The sequence below is a fragment of the Dendropsophus ebraccatus genome, chromosome 11 (genome assembly GCF_027789765.1).
Source record: "Dendropsophus ebraccatus isolate aDenEbr1 chromosome 11, aDenEbr1.pat, whole genome shotgun sequence".
Taxonomy (NCBI): domain Eukaryota; kingdom Metazoa; phylum Chordata; class Amphibia; order Anura; family Hylidae; genus Dendropsophus; species Dendropsophus ebraccatus.
In genome coordinates this window covers 94,961,503-94,976,072 of record NC_091464.1, presented here as the reverse complement: position 1 = coordinate 94,976,072, position 14,570 = coordinate 94,961,503, and the positions used below count along the sequence as shown (strand labels likewise).

The window sequence follows — 14,570 nt, the reverse complement described above, 5'->3', positions numbered from 1 at the left end:
GGGGAGGGTGCAGCCGTGCTGGGGGAGAAGATGGCCAAGAGGTTGGAGGAGTGTTTAAACTATGGACCGGGGGGGAGGGCAACTACAATATAGTAAGTAAAGACAGAGTAGATGGAGAGCTGGGCCTAGATTATGGAACTGGGGGTGGAGCGGCGGGAGGGGTTAGAATAGTCACTAGTGATAAAAGGAAAGGGAATATGGACAAATATATTAAATGTATGTATACTAATGCTCGAAGCCTCACTAATAAAGCTGAGGAATTAGAACTCATAATGGTTGAAGAGAAATATGATATAGTGGGGATAAGCGAGACATGGCTGGACGAGACCTATGACTGGGCCGTTAATATCCAGGGTTATAGTCTATACAGAAATGACCGTAAAAATAAGAAAGGGGGAGGGGTCTGTCTATATGTTAAATCATGCCTTAAGCCTATTCTGCGGGAGGATATATGTGATGATAATGTGGAGTCTATTTGGGTAGAAATAAGGGGAGGGACGAAGAATAATAAAATTCTTATAGGAGTGATTTATAAACCGCCAAGTATAGTGGAAGAATCAGAAAATCTTCTTATAAGACAAATAGATGCGGCAGCGAAGCAGGGGGAAGTCATTATTATGGGGGACTTTAACTACCCAAATATAAGCTGGAAAGCAGAAACCTGCAGCTCCAGGAAGGGAAGCGTGTTTTTGGAAATAGTAAAAGATAATTACCTTTCCCAACTAGTAGAGGAACCAACAAGAGGGGGGGCCCTTCTGGACCTGATCTTAACCAATAGGCCAGACAGAATATCAAAAATAGAGGTGGGGGGTCACTTAGGTAATAGTGACCATAACATAGTAAGTTTTCAATTATCCTTCAATAAAATGATTAGCAGAGGGGCTACAAAAACATTAAATTTCAGGAAGGCTAATTTCCAAAAACTAAGAGAGGACCTTGGCAACATAGACTGGGACACAGCCCTGAGATATAAGAGAGGACTCCGGGGACATAGACTGGGGGGACACTGCCCTGAGATATAAGAGAGGACCCCGGGAACATAGACTGGGACAATGCCTTCAGAAATAAAAGTACACAGGAGAAATGGGACATATTTAAGAGCATCCTGGGTAAATCGTGTGAACGACACATACCATATGGGAATAAACGTAGTAGAAATAAGAGAAATCCAATGTGGTTAACTTCAGCTGTAAGGGGGGCAATAAATGATAAGAAACAAGCATTCAGACAACTAAAACAAGAAGGTAGTGGAGAAGCATTGAGCAACTATAGACAGAAGAATAGAATGTGTAAAATGCAAATAAAAGAAGCAAAAATAGCAACAGAAAGAAGGATAGCCATAGAAAGTAAAACAAATCCCAAAATGTTCTTCACCTATATAAATAACAAAAGACTTAAAACCGAAAATGTTGGTCCCCTAAAAAATAATCTGGGTGTAATGGTGGAGGGGGAAGAGGAAAAGGCCAATCTACTAAATACATTCTTCTCTACTGTATTCACAGAGGAGAATCCCATAACAGTCGATATGACTAGGGATAATGTTAATCCTCCCATAAATCTCACCTGCCTAACACAACAAGAAGTGGGGAAACGCCTTAAAAACATTAAAATCCATAAGTCACCGGGCCCAGAAGGTATCCATCCTAGAGTTTTGCAAGAATTAAATACTGTGTTGGACAGACCGTTATTCCTATTATTTAAAGATTCTATTACGACAGGGATTCTTCCACAGGACTGGCGCATAGCTAATGTGGTACCAATATTCAAGAAGGGGTCAAAGAGTGATCCTGGAAACTACAGGCCTGTAAGTCTAACATCTATAGTAGGTAAAGTATTTGAGGGGATTGTAAGAGATGCTATACTGGAGTATCCTATGTAAGAGATGCTATACTGGAGTATCTTAATGAAAATAATCTTATGACGCAGCACCAGCATGGATTTATGAGGGATCGGTCCTGTCAGACTAATCTGATCGGCTTCTATGAAGAGGTAAGTTATAGACTGGACCTGGGGGAGGCTGTGGATGTTGTGTATCTGGACTTTTCAAAGGCATTTGATACTGTGCCGCATGAAAGGTTGGTCTACAAAATGAGGATGCTGGGACTCGGGGAAAACGTATGCAAATGGGTAAGTAACTGGTTGTGTGATAGAAAACAGAGGGTGGTCATTGATGGAACATATTCAGATTGGGTCACGGTTACTAGTGGGGTACCACAGGGGTCAGTGTTGGGTCCACTCCTTTTTAATATTTTTATTAATGATCTTGTAGAGGGGCTACAGAGTAGAATCTCCATTTTTGCAGATGATACTAAACTGGGTAAAGTAATCAGTACAGAGGAGGATAATATCATATTACAGAGGGATTTGGAGAAGCTAGAGGCTTGGGCGGAGAAATGGCAAATGAAGTTTAATGTGGATAAATGTAAGGTTATGCACTTGGGCCGTAGAAATAATAAGTACAGTTAGGTGCTAAATAATAAAACACTGGGTAAAACTACTTCCGAAAAGGACCTGGGGGTATTGGTGGACAGTAAACTCAACTTTAGTGATCAGTGCCAGGCAGCAGCTGCCAAGGCTAATAAAATAATGGGGTGCATCAAAAGAGGTATAGATGCTAAAGATGAGAACATAGTTTTGCCTCTTTATAAATCACTGGTCAGACCACACATGGAATACTGTGTACAGTTTTGGGCACCGGTATATAAGAAGGACACAGCTGACCTAGAGCGGGTGCAGAGGAGGGCAACAAAGGTCATTAAGGGAATGGGTGGTTTACAGGACCAGGACAGGTTATCAGGCTTGGGGTTATTTACGCTAGAAAAAAGACGTCTTAGGGGCGATCTGATCACAATGTACAAATATATGAATGGACAGTACAGAGATTTTTGTAGTGGTCTTTTTACTCCTAGGTCTGTAACAATGACAAGGGGACATCCTCTACGTCTAGAGGAAAGAAGATTTCACCATCAGCATCGACGCGGGTTCTTTACTGTACGAGCGGTAAGACTGTGGAACTCTCTGCCACATGATGTTGTCATGGCTGATTCATTAAATAAGTTCAAGGGAGGCCTGGATGATTTTCTTGAAAAATATAATATTACAAGTTATGGGCATTAGATTTCTGGTGATACGTTGATCCGGGGATTGTTCTGGTTGCCATTGCTGTCGGGGGAAGGGGGGGGGGGGGAGTTTCTCCCTGTGGTGGGGCGTTTGTCTTCTGCCCCATAAGGGTTTTTCACCTTCCTGGATCAACACAGTAGGATTTTCCTAGGTTGAACCTGATGGACTCTTGTCTTCTTTCAACCTTATTTACTATGTTACTATGTTACTATGTTTAGTGATATTATTTCCTTCCTATATACTAGTATTATTGGTAAAATTTGTATTGGGGTATATATATAATATATATATAATATATATACACTACCGTTCAAAAGTTTGGGGTCACCCAAACAATTTAGTGTTTTCCATGAAAAGTCGCACTTCTTCACCACCATACGTTGTGAAACGAATAGAAAATAGAGACAAGACATTGACAAGGTTAGAAATAATGATTTGTATGTGAAATAACATTGTTCTTACATCACACTTTGCTTCCGTCCCAGAATCCTCCTTTTGCAGCAATTCCAGCATTGCACACCTTTGGCATTCTAGCTATTAATCTGTTGGGGTAAGCTGGAGAAATTGCCCCCCACGCTTCTAGAAGCAGCTCCCACAAGTTGGATTGGTTGGATGGGCACTTCTGGCGTACCATACGGTCCAGCTGCTCCCACAACAGCTCAATGGGGTGGTGATCTGGTGCCTGCGCTGGCCACTCCATTACCTATGATAGAATACCATCTGCTGCTTCTGCTGTATATAGTTCTTGCACAATTTGGAGGTGTTTAGGGTCATTGTCCTGTTGTAGGATGAAATTGGCTCCAACCAAGCGCTGCCCACTGGGTATGGCATGGCGGTGCAGAGTGATGGCCTTCCTTATTCACAATCCCTTTTACCCTTTACAAATCTCCCACCTTACCAGCACCAACCCCAGACCATCACATGACCTCCACCATGTATAACAGATGGCGTCAGGCATTCTTCCAGCATCTTTTCATTTCTTCTGCGTCTCATAAATGTTCTTCTTTGTGATCCAAACACCTCAAACTTGGATTCATCCGTCCACAACACTTTTTTCCAGTCTTCCTCTGTCCAATCTCTGTGTTTTTTTGCCCATCTTAATCTTTTTCTTTTATTGGCCAGTCTCAGATATGGCTTTTTATTTGCCACTCTGCCCTGAAGCCCAAAATCCGGCAGCCGCCTCTTCACTGTAGATGGTGACACTGGTGTTTTGTGGGTACTATTTAATGAAGATGCCAGTTGGGGACCTGTGAGGCGTCTGTTTCTCATACTAGAGACGCAACGCGGCCTCCCACTTCTTTTTCTAATCTGGTTAGAGCCTGTTTGTGCTGTCCTCTGAAGGGAGTAGTACACACTGTTGTAGGAAATCTTCAATTTCTTAGCAATTTCTCGCATAGAATAGCCTTCATTTCTAAGAACAAGAATAGACTGTCGAGTTTCAGATGAAAGTTCTCTTTTTCTGGCCATTTTGAGCGTTTAATTGACCCCACAAATGTGATGCTCCAGAAACACAATCTGCTCAAAGGATGGTCAGTTTTGTAGCTTCTGTAACGAGCTAGACTGTTTTCAGATGTGTGAACATGATTGCACAAGGGTTTTCTAACCATCAATTAGCTTTCTGAGCCAATGAGCAAACACATTGTACTATTAGAAGACTGGAGTGATAGTTGCTGGGAATGGGCCTCTATACACCTATGTAGATATTGCACCAAACACCAGACATTTGCAGCTAGAATAGTCATTTACCACATTAGCAATGTATAGAGGGGATTTGGTTAGGACTAGTTTAAAGTTATCTTCATTGAAAAGTACAGTGCTTTTCCTTCAAAAATAAGGATATTTCAATGTGACCCCAAAATTTTAAATGGTAGTGTATATCAGTAGCATGCGCCTGGTGGAGGAAGGGGAGGGCCAAGTTGACAGTTTGCAGCCTCAGGATATGCTGGGAGTTGTAGTACAGTAGTACAATCCCCTGATAACTGCCGCTGTAGACAGATGTATTGCTGGACCTTCCGGGCTGATGGTTGTCACCCACATATTGCAGCCACCAGGAGACTCTGCACACAGTGATTTATTACAGGGTTGTCCGTTTAGAGACTACAACTCCCAGCATACCCCGAAAGCTGTATAAGTGTAGGGTGTTCTGAGAGTTTTAGTTCGACTGAAAATGTTATTCAGAAAGTGTTTGTCACAGATGCTAATGATTCCAGGAAAGGAGCGGGTCAGCGGGTCGTGTCTCACTGGCTCATTGGTGGGCCCCAGGTACCCCAGTCCGACACTGCGTAAATTAAAAATCTGTATAACATTATTATACCAGTTGAACAGATTTTCTCCCCATCACCATCTATAATTTTTCTCAGTATAATTGACGCCATTTTGAATATGATCACCATCACATGCCCTGGCCCTGCGGAGGAGAACCTGTCATTATTAACTCCTTAAAGGGGCAGTGTCACTAAGAAAACCAGGTCTATATTGATGCATTATGATAAATGAAAAATATTCCTAATATACAAGCATATACAAGCATTTCTTACAATGTATCAGGTGAGAGCTATAGACTCATTAATCCCCCCCCCCCCCATGTGCTGCTTAGTTTTATAACCTGTTGCCCTTGGTAACGGCCCGTCAGGTCACTTGGGTCACTTGCTCCGTTCAATCTCAGTCACATGATCTGTCCCGTTAGTACTGGTAGTTGGTTTTCACTTCACATGCAGCAAGGGGTATTGTGGGAGAGTGTCTGCACTGTTGCCTGGCAACCACAGGGTCACAGGTCAGAGAGGAAACCAGGAAGTAATCAGATACATAGAGAAGAAAAATGGTGCAGGGATTTAAGCTACTTTACTAATAACAGCACATTTGTTCTCCTTTACATCTATGTATGTGGTCCACATCTGATTATACCTTATTTACTTTATACCACAAACCCTTAAAGGGATATTCCGGCACTGATAAAAAGTCTGTATCCATTGGAATTTCCCGCTGTTTGCAGGTCCCTAAACCTCCAGTTTGTGTCTTCATTCTTTCTGGTTTGGGCTTTCCCATGATGCACTTTGTCTCCTGTGATGTCTAACTGACTCTGTAAAACTGTAAGATGGCTTACAGCTTGTTCAGCCAATCAGAGCTGAGCAACCTGAGTCATCTGACAAAGGGAGGCTGGCCTAACAGGGTTTAGACCCGCCTCCCTCTTGATGATGTCATTGTCACAAAATGGCTGACACAGAACAGCCTGGGGTCACCAGTCATTAGGTAAGAATGAGTTTACTTCACTTCCTGGTGGGGGATTGAGGGGGGAAAAGATATGGAAGGGGGGCAAATAGGTAAGGGGGCAGTGTATATATAAATTATACAATGGGAGAAAAGCCGCAAAAGGGGCAAGCACACGCAACAGACAAAAAGGAAAGAATTATAAATAAGATAAACTATCAATATAGCAACATCAAATCACTTCTAATGTTGAGTCCATGAGGTGTTCGTGTACCTAATTTAAATATCCACTCAGCTTCCCTCTTGAGCAGCTTCCTTCTCCAATCACCTCCTCTTGTAGGCTCCAGAACTCTATCTATGGCAAAACAACTAAACGAGTCAAGGCTGCCATTGTGAACTGTGCAGAAATGTTTGGCAACTCCAGAGAGCTGTACCCCTCCATGTTTAATGCTGTGGGTATGTTAGGCAATTCGTGTTTTCAGCTTCCTTATAGAGCATCCTACATACTGTAGGTCACATTCACGACAGTAAATAATATATATGGTATGGTCGGACTCACTCAATCAGATGATGATTTATGTTAAAGGTCTTCCCTCCGTTACTGGAATGGAACATTTTGCATCTAGTGGTATACCGGCACATACCACATCATGGTTTACCCCATGGGGTAAAACCCTCCTTTTTGTTAGATCTCAAATTTCTGGTAGGTTTGGTGCTGACAAACAGACTTGGAGAGAGCAGAGTGCCCAGGGAGGGACCCCTGCGGGAGATGAAGTGGCATCCTTCATCTAGTATATTAGCCAAACCTTCATCATGCCGCAGGATACCTGTCAGGATTGTGCTGTAACCTGGTGTGAACTGAACCTGCTTTTGCTTCTGTGTGCCACACCCGCTTGCTTCTCAGCTATCTGGCAATGCGGGAGTTAATCTGATTTTGTACTGCGCTGCCTGTTTGGATTTTTGACCCGGCTTGTTTGACATGTTCATTCTTCAGCGCGTACAGAGCAGGAGCGCGCGCCTCCCATAGACTCCCATTATGAGCGGGAGGCTAACGGCATTCCGCGGCGGATAATTCCGTCGCGGAAATTCCGCTACCTTTGCTCAGTGGGAACGGGGCCTAAGCCAGTATAGATGGAGTATAGACTAGTGTACAGGATGAAATATAAACTTCAATTACTGTCATAGTATATGATAAATTTATAGATTATCCGATATGAATATAAACTTTTCCTCTGTGTTTGTCTCTGTGTATATATATGTTTTTTTTAACCACGTTTGTAATTCTTGTATATTAACACTTGGTTTGTTTGTCAACATTGTACCGATGCCATTATTAAGAGCTAAGCAGGCTCGAAACGCGTCGGCAACTATTTTAGAATTTTGGTATAATAAAATTGGAATTTTATATGAGCTGGAGGAATCAAGTTTCTTCATTTGTCACCAGGAACAGATGAAATTTAATGGAGAACTGAGAGTTTACTATATTCCTCTAAATGTAATACAGCGGTGGAAATAAGGTTTATTACATTAGCTTTCTCTTCATGGTCCTCTATCCCCCCCCCCCCATTACTTTCTTTTATTGGGGCCGATACTTTCAGTTTTAACCTTCTATTGAAATAATTGAACAATTTTCTCTCGTTGACAAGCAGAGATGAGCCCGTCCCTGATGTAGCAGCGGGTACAGCGGGTACAATCAGTGGGGGTCCTGGGGAACCCAGGGGTGAGTGGTTAGCTAAGAACATGATCTTTATTATATAAGGGCACCAACATATATAAAAGCATTTAAGGGTCGGAGTGCCTCTTTAAATGCATCATTTTATTTGTTAATATCCCTTTTGCATTTGATCATTATTTTTTTTAAGCAGACTACTTTATTAACTATTAAAAATAAGGGTCTGTCTGTTATGTTACTTAACTCCCTTAGAACTGGGGGTGAAGACCTTAAAGTGGTAATTGTAATATTTATAAGGTGTTGCCTTCCTGGACTAGACTGGTGACATGTCATAGAGCGTTCCCTCTGCATTCACCTGTAATTGTCCTCTGTGTATTGTGCAGGAACCCTGTGTAATGACTCTGTTCTCATCCCATCGCCTCTATAATTCCTCCTTCATTACTTTTTATGTGGTCAATACTTTTAGCTTTAATCTTTTTAATATTTCTATAATTGGAGAACGTTTTAGGCCCTTGGCAATGAGCCTCATTCTCCCGGCTTCGCTGCCTTTATCTGCCTATTACATACTTTATTTTATTCCTTATAGCTTTTTATTGTTCTTCCCTCCTTCTCGGTTTAGTAACTTAAAGGGGACCAGTCAGTATGATTGTGCTGATATGGTTCCCTGCTTATACCAGCCACCTCTGCAGCAGTAGCTATACAGCAGAGAAAAAGTTTTTTTATTCCGCCACGCAAGGCCGGGAGAGGGGCGGCAACCAGTCATCTGGACAGGGAGCCACCCATGACTAGTCACGGCTCCCTGCCTGTCCATCATCCTTGCACTGCGCACTGACAGTCAGAGAGCCGTGACTAGTCCTAGGCCCAGATGACTAGTTGCTGTCCCTCTCCCGACCTCATGTGGCGGAATAAAACTATTCCCCCCCCCCCCCCCCCCCCCATAAAGCTACTGCTGCTGAAGAGTCTGGTAGTTTCAGGGAGCTGTTCAGCAAAGCTACACTGTGCAGCAGGGAACCATATCAACACAATAGTGCTGATTTGTTCCCTTTAAATGATTTTTTTTCCTTATTATTTCCTTTAAATTAAGATTTGCTTTAGTAAACCAGACAACTCCTTACTGCCCAAATAGAAGTCTGTTCACTATGTTGCTAAACTCCCTTAGAACATGGGGATGAAAGTCATCTTCAGCTGGTGATTAGTCCATAGTCATCAATGATACGACATGGAGACTTTCTCCTATCCTTCTGCAGTTCTTCCCGGCTCAGACAGATGACATGTAATGGTAAGTTCCCCTTATCCTCATTTGCGAACGATTAACAATAATTTTATGGTCTTCTCAAAAGTTCCGATTAGCGGCATATAAACTTATTTCCGTTACTTCTCTGATCGTTGCCGCCTACACACAGAAAGGTTATCGTTTTAGGCTCAGATTATTGAATTAAGCTCCCAGGAACGCTGCACAGGCCTCGCAGATGGGTCCCCTATCATGTTGGGGGTTCCAGGCTCCGTAGCTTCAAGTCCTGGTAACATGCGGGTTAATCCTGTGTGTGAGACAGGGGGAGAACGGCGAACTAGTCATCTGGGTGGTGTATGAGCCGGGACTAGTGGATAAGCAGTAGATCTCGTACTTCGCCTCTGCTGCACAGTCAGGGAGTGCCGTTGAGTTGTCTGCAGCCGCCTAGGGCTAATTGTGTCAAGTGGGCGGGGAAAGTGGGTGGGGACTACTGCAGGACCCACTGTTCGTGTCTTCCCCGTCTATTCCCTTACCGAGTGACGCCTCTGTCTGGTGGAGATTAAGTATTTGTTATGTATAGGCAATAACCCCCTTTGGGTAAAAGCATTTCTAATACATTTCCTTTCACTCTGCCTATATCTATAGTTGAGGAACTCTTTAGGGTTGTTTTTATCTCTCTGATTCTCTCTGTCTTTAGCTTTTCTGGGTTATCTGTCATTCACATAACTATATAAAAATATTTCTCAACTCCCTGAGAACATGGGGGTGAAAGTCATCTGTAACTTATTAAAGCGAATGTACAATCGGGTACATCACAGGTTTATCATAAATCGATCAGCACCGGTGTAGGGATTCCCCTCCTATATATCACCTCCTATATAACATCTATATCACATCCTATATAACATCTATATCACCTCTTATATAACATCTATATCACCTCTTATATAACATCTTTTTTTCCTCTTATATACTGTATTTTTCGGACTATAAGGCGCACTTAAAATACTATGATTTTCTAAGAAATTGTAAGTGCGCCTTATAGTCCAGTGCGCCTTATATATGGATCGGGACAGCTCTGGCCTCCATGGCGCAGATAGGCTGCCAAGCTCACATCTCCCCGCCACACAGCACAGCGCAGCACTCCCTCACCTGGACTACCGGCCCATGGCTCCGCAGGCCTGTCCTGCTCTCCCGTTGTAGCGCTGTACCGCTCTCCCTGCTCTCCGCAGCTTGGATACAGGCTCAGGCATAGGCTTCAGGCATAGACTTTAATTCAATAGTGCCACCTAGTGGCTGGAGGTTATACAGCAACACTGTACTGTACTGAGGCTCCTAACTATGGTGGCCACAATGCTCCATGCTGAATTCTGCCAACGGGACTCGCTGGCAGAATTATGCCTATCCTGCATGGTGCATTACGGCCACCATAGTTAGGAGCCTCAGTACTGTGACATAGTAAGGAGCTTTAGTAAATACAGTACTGTGATCAGCAGGTGACATAGTAAGGACCCTCAGTAAGTACTGTGATCAGCAGATGACATAGTAAGGACCCTCAGTTAGTACTGTGATCAGCAGATGACATAGTAAGGACCCTCAGTTAGTACTGTGATCAGCAGATGACATAGTAAGGACCCTCAGTTAGTACTGTGATAAGCAGGTGACATAGTAAGGACCCTCAGTTAGTACTGTGATCAGCAGATGACATAGTAAGGACCCTCAGTTAGTACTGTGATAAGCAGGTGACATAGTAAGGACCCTCAGTAAGTACTGTGATCAGCAGGTGACATAGTAAGGACCCTCAGTTAGTACTGTGATCAGCAGGTGACATAGTAAGGACCCTCAGTAAGTACTGTGATCAGCAGATGACATAGTAAGGACCCTCAGTTAGTACTGTGATAAGCAGGTGACATAGTAAGGACCCTCAGTTAGTACTGTGATAAGCAGGTGACATAGTAAGGACCCTCAGTAAGTACTGTGATAAGCAGGTGACATAGTAAGGACCCTCAGTTAGTACTGTGATAAGCAGGTGACATAGTAAGGACCCTCAGTAAGTACTGTGATCAGCAGGTGACATAGTAAGGACCCTCAGTTAGTACTGTGATCAGCAGATGACATAGTAAGGACCCTCAGTTAGTACTGTGATCAGCAGGTGACATAGTAAGGAGCCTCAGTTAGTACTGTGATAAGCAGGTGACTTACGTTTTTCGTTCGTTCAAACTTATACACTATAATGTGGTGCGCCTTATAGTCCGGTGCGCCTTATATATGAACCTAGATGGCTTAGCAGGCTAAAATTGAAGGTGCGCCTTATAGTCCGGTGCGCCTTATAGTCCAAAAAATACGGTAACTATTTCTACAGCCAGTACTTTCATCTTTGTACTTGTTCTATAATGGACGAACCTTCAGCCTTGGTTTTACTGTCTTTGGCGATGACTCTCACTATCTCCAGCTTCTCTCTTTATTGTTTTTTTTTCCATAATTGACTTCCTTACAGTTTTTTTACAGCTTCTTCACTTCCTTCCTGTTTAAGTAGTTTACATCATTTTGGTTCTCCACTTTAAATTATTATGGTTTAATGTTTTGCTTATTTACCGTTGATAATGGACTAAGGGCCCTGCTACACGGAGCGATATTCTGCTATCCGATTCAGCAGATCATCGTTCTGTGTAATAAAGACAACGATCAGCTAATAACACGACTGATGTAAACAAGTCCCTGACAGGCTTTATCTGCAACTTGACCTCATATTACCCCTCTCTGCATTACAAAGAAGCTACAATGTTGCATATACAGCCTGCCAGGGATTTGTTTACATCAGCTGTCTCAAAAGAGAGGGGGAGAGAAAAGCTCACACACAGATTTTTGTGTCTTCAGCAGAAAGCAGCAGTTGAGAACTGGGGGAAGGAGACTGAATAGATAATAACAAGTATGGAAGGAATTGTTAGTCTCACCATGGACAGCAGCATATCAAGCGTTATGTTTGAGTGAAATACCCCTTTAAGCACATAGAGATGCGTAAATCTCCTTCTCGGTGCTACGTTGCTTCCTTACTGTTTAGCAGCTTACACGCTTTCTTTTTGTTAGTGATGGTTTATATCACAGTCTAAGGTTACAGGTAACAGCTGAGGGATGGCCCTGACCACGTCTGTAGTTCCATCCACATCATGAAGGAAACCCGATCACTTTAAGCCTTTATCGCACTGTAAAGTGGGGGATAAAGTTTCCTCAAAAGTTTAGTGTCAGGAGGCCGAGCGGTAGAATATTCCGTCACATCTGCCTTACAGGTGCTTAGACCGGACTCCGCTCTTTTTAGATCACCTTGAAGTCATTGATCCTCGTATCAAAGAGCATTGACAATCAATCACCTCCTAAGATAAGAGAGAGGATTCATCATTAATGGAAGAGACGATCCATTATTCATCCACCTCCCTATCAATGGGGGCGCTCTATTATAAATTACTGCAAAACACAGATGAAGAGGATAGTGCAAAGGGACACACTGCCATACCTCCCTGCAGGCCGAGAACAGTATTGCAGCTCAGTCCCTATCAATTCAGTGGAGATCACCTGCAGTACCAGACACAGACAGGAGTGGCGCTGCTTCTAGTAAATGATTGTAGAGGGGAAAACCATGAAGATTTATATAATTGAAGTGGTGATCTGTGTTATTAAGGCATAATCCACTGTAATTTATTATATATCATATATTCTTGTATATAGGAGTAGTTATATTCCTGTATATAGGAGCAGTATTATAGTAGTTATATTCCTGTATATAGGGGGCAGTATTATAGTAGTTATATTCCTGTATATAGGAGGCAGTATTATAGTAGTTATATCCCTGTATATAGGAGCAGTATTATAGTAGTTATATTCCTGTATATAGGAGGCAGTATTATAGTAGTTATATTCCTGTATATAGGGGGCAGTATTATAGTAGTTATATTCCTGTATATAGGAGAAGTATTATAGTAGTTATATTTCTGTATATAGGAGCAGTATTATAGTAGTTATATTCTTGTATATAGGGGGCAGTATTATAGTAGTTATATCCCTGTATATAGGAGCAGTATTATAGTAGCTATATTCCTGTATATAGGTGCAGTATTATAGTAGTTATATTCCTGTATATAGGAGCAGTATTATAGTAGTTATATTCCTGTATATAGGAGCAGTATTATAGTAGTTATATTCCTGTATATAGGGGGCATAATTATAGTAGTTATATTCCTGTATATAGGAGCAGTATTATAGTAGTTATATTCCTGTATATAGGGGGCAGTATTATAGTAGTTATATTCCTGTATATAGGGGGCATACTTATAGTAGTTATATTCCTGTATATAGGAGCAGTATTATAGTAGTTATAGTTGTATAGTAGTTGTACAGAGGCAGCAGCAGTTTAATAGCTGTACATCCATATATATGGGTTGATCAGTATCCAGGTTGCTGGAGATACTACAAGAACCTTATGTACATTTATTATTTATATAATATATTTACAGAAAGGAAAGAAATGATGAAACAGATTGCGGTTCTATGTGGGATGTGCGATGTGTTCTGACAACCCATCTGAAAGTAATATGTTGAGTCTCAGAATTACAGATAGAGAAGAATAATTAGATAACGTTTAACATGAAGACTTTTTTACAGGTCAAAAATGTTTCTGTGAAGCTCAGAAACTAATAAGTTGTCAGCGGGGGAGTAAAAATCAGGAGGACAGAAATAGTACATTGGCAGATTGATGTGTGGGAAAGGATGCCGAAGAACATTTCATATGTACAATGACACTCATTCTAAGCTCAGGAGTCCAGTGGGCGGTCTCCCTAAATAATTACTATGTCTATGCACACTTAAACAGGGAGGCCTGTCAGTCATTGATAAGACTGCCCCCTGGACTGTGAGGAAGTGTCTTTTACTAAGACCGCCCACTGGCCACTGATTGGCTGAGCAGGAAGGTCCTAAGTGCAGCGCGGCAGGGGCCGTCACTAAGATACAAGACATGGAAGGGGTGTCTTATTTTATTTAATTATGCCCTTAGAAAATACATTTTCCGGAATACCCCTTTAAGGACAATATTAACCTTCAAGGGGCCTTATCTTTTTACAACCTCGATTTTAAATCTTGAACTCCTGTGGTTTTCACTCTGTCCAATGAGCCCAGTAATAAGCTGAGGCCTCCTGTTCTGTAGAGATCCCTTCCCAGCAGTCTTCTCCCTATCCCCACAGGCAGGATCATGCCAACATATAGCCATCACAGGATGACCCCATTCACAATAGGTGATGGCTTCTGTAAAGCAGTCCACAAAGCACGCCCACAGTACTCCCCCATAGAAGT

At 42.3% G+C, this 14,570-nt stretch overlaps 1 protein-coding gene and 1 long non-coding RNA gene across 2 annotated transcripts in view; one reads left to right on the top strand and one right to left on the bottom strand.

The window, feature by feature from the left end:
* Positions 1-5,854, bottom strand: part of LOC138768198 (beta-1,4-galactosyltransferase 3-like) — a 52,693-nt gene extending 46,839 nt beyond the window's left edge. Inside the window, exon 1 of the mRNA XM_069946351.1 lies at positions 5,726-5,854. The gene's annotated coding sequence lies outside the window, so the exon portion shown is untranslated. The remainder of the gene's footprint in view (positions 1-5,725) is intronic.
* Positions 1-14,570, top strand: part of LOC138768201 (uncharacterized) — an 860,246-nt gene that overhangs the window by 88,751 nt on the left and 756,925 nt on the right. The gene's annotated exons all lie outside the window — the stretch shown is intronic.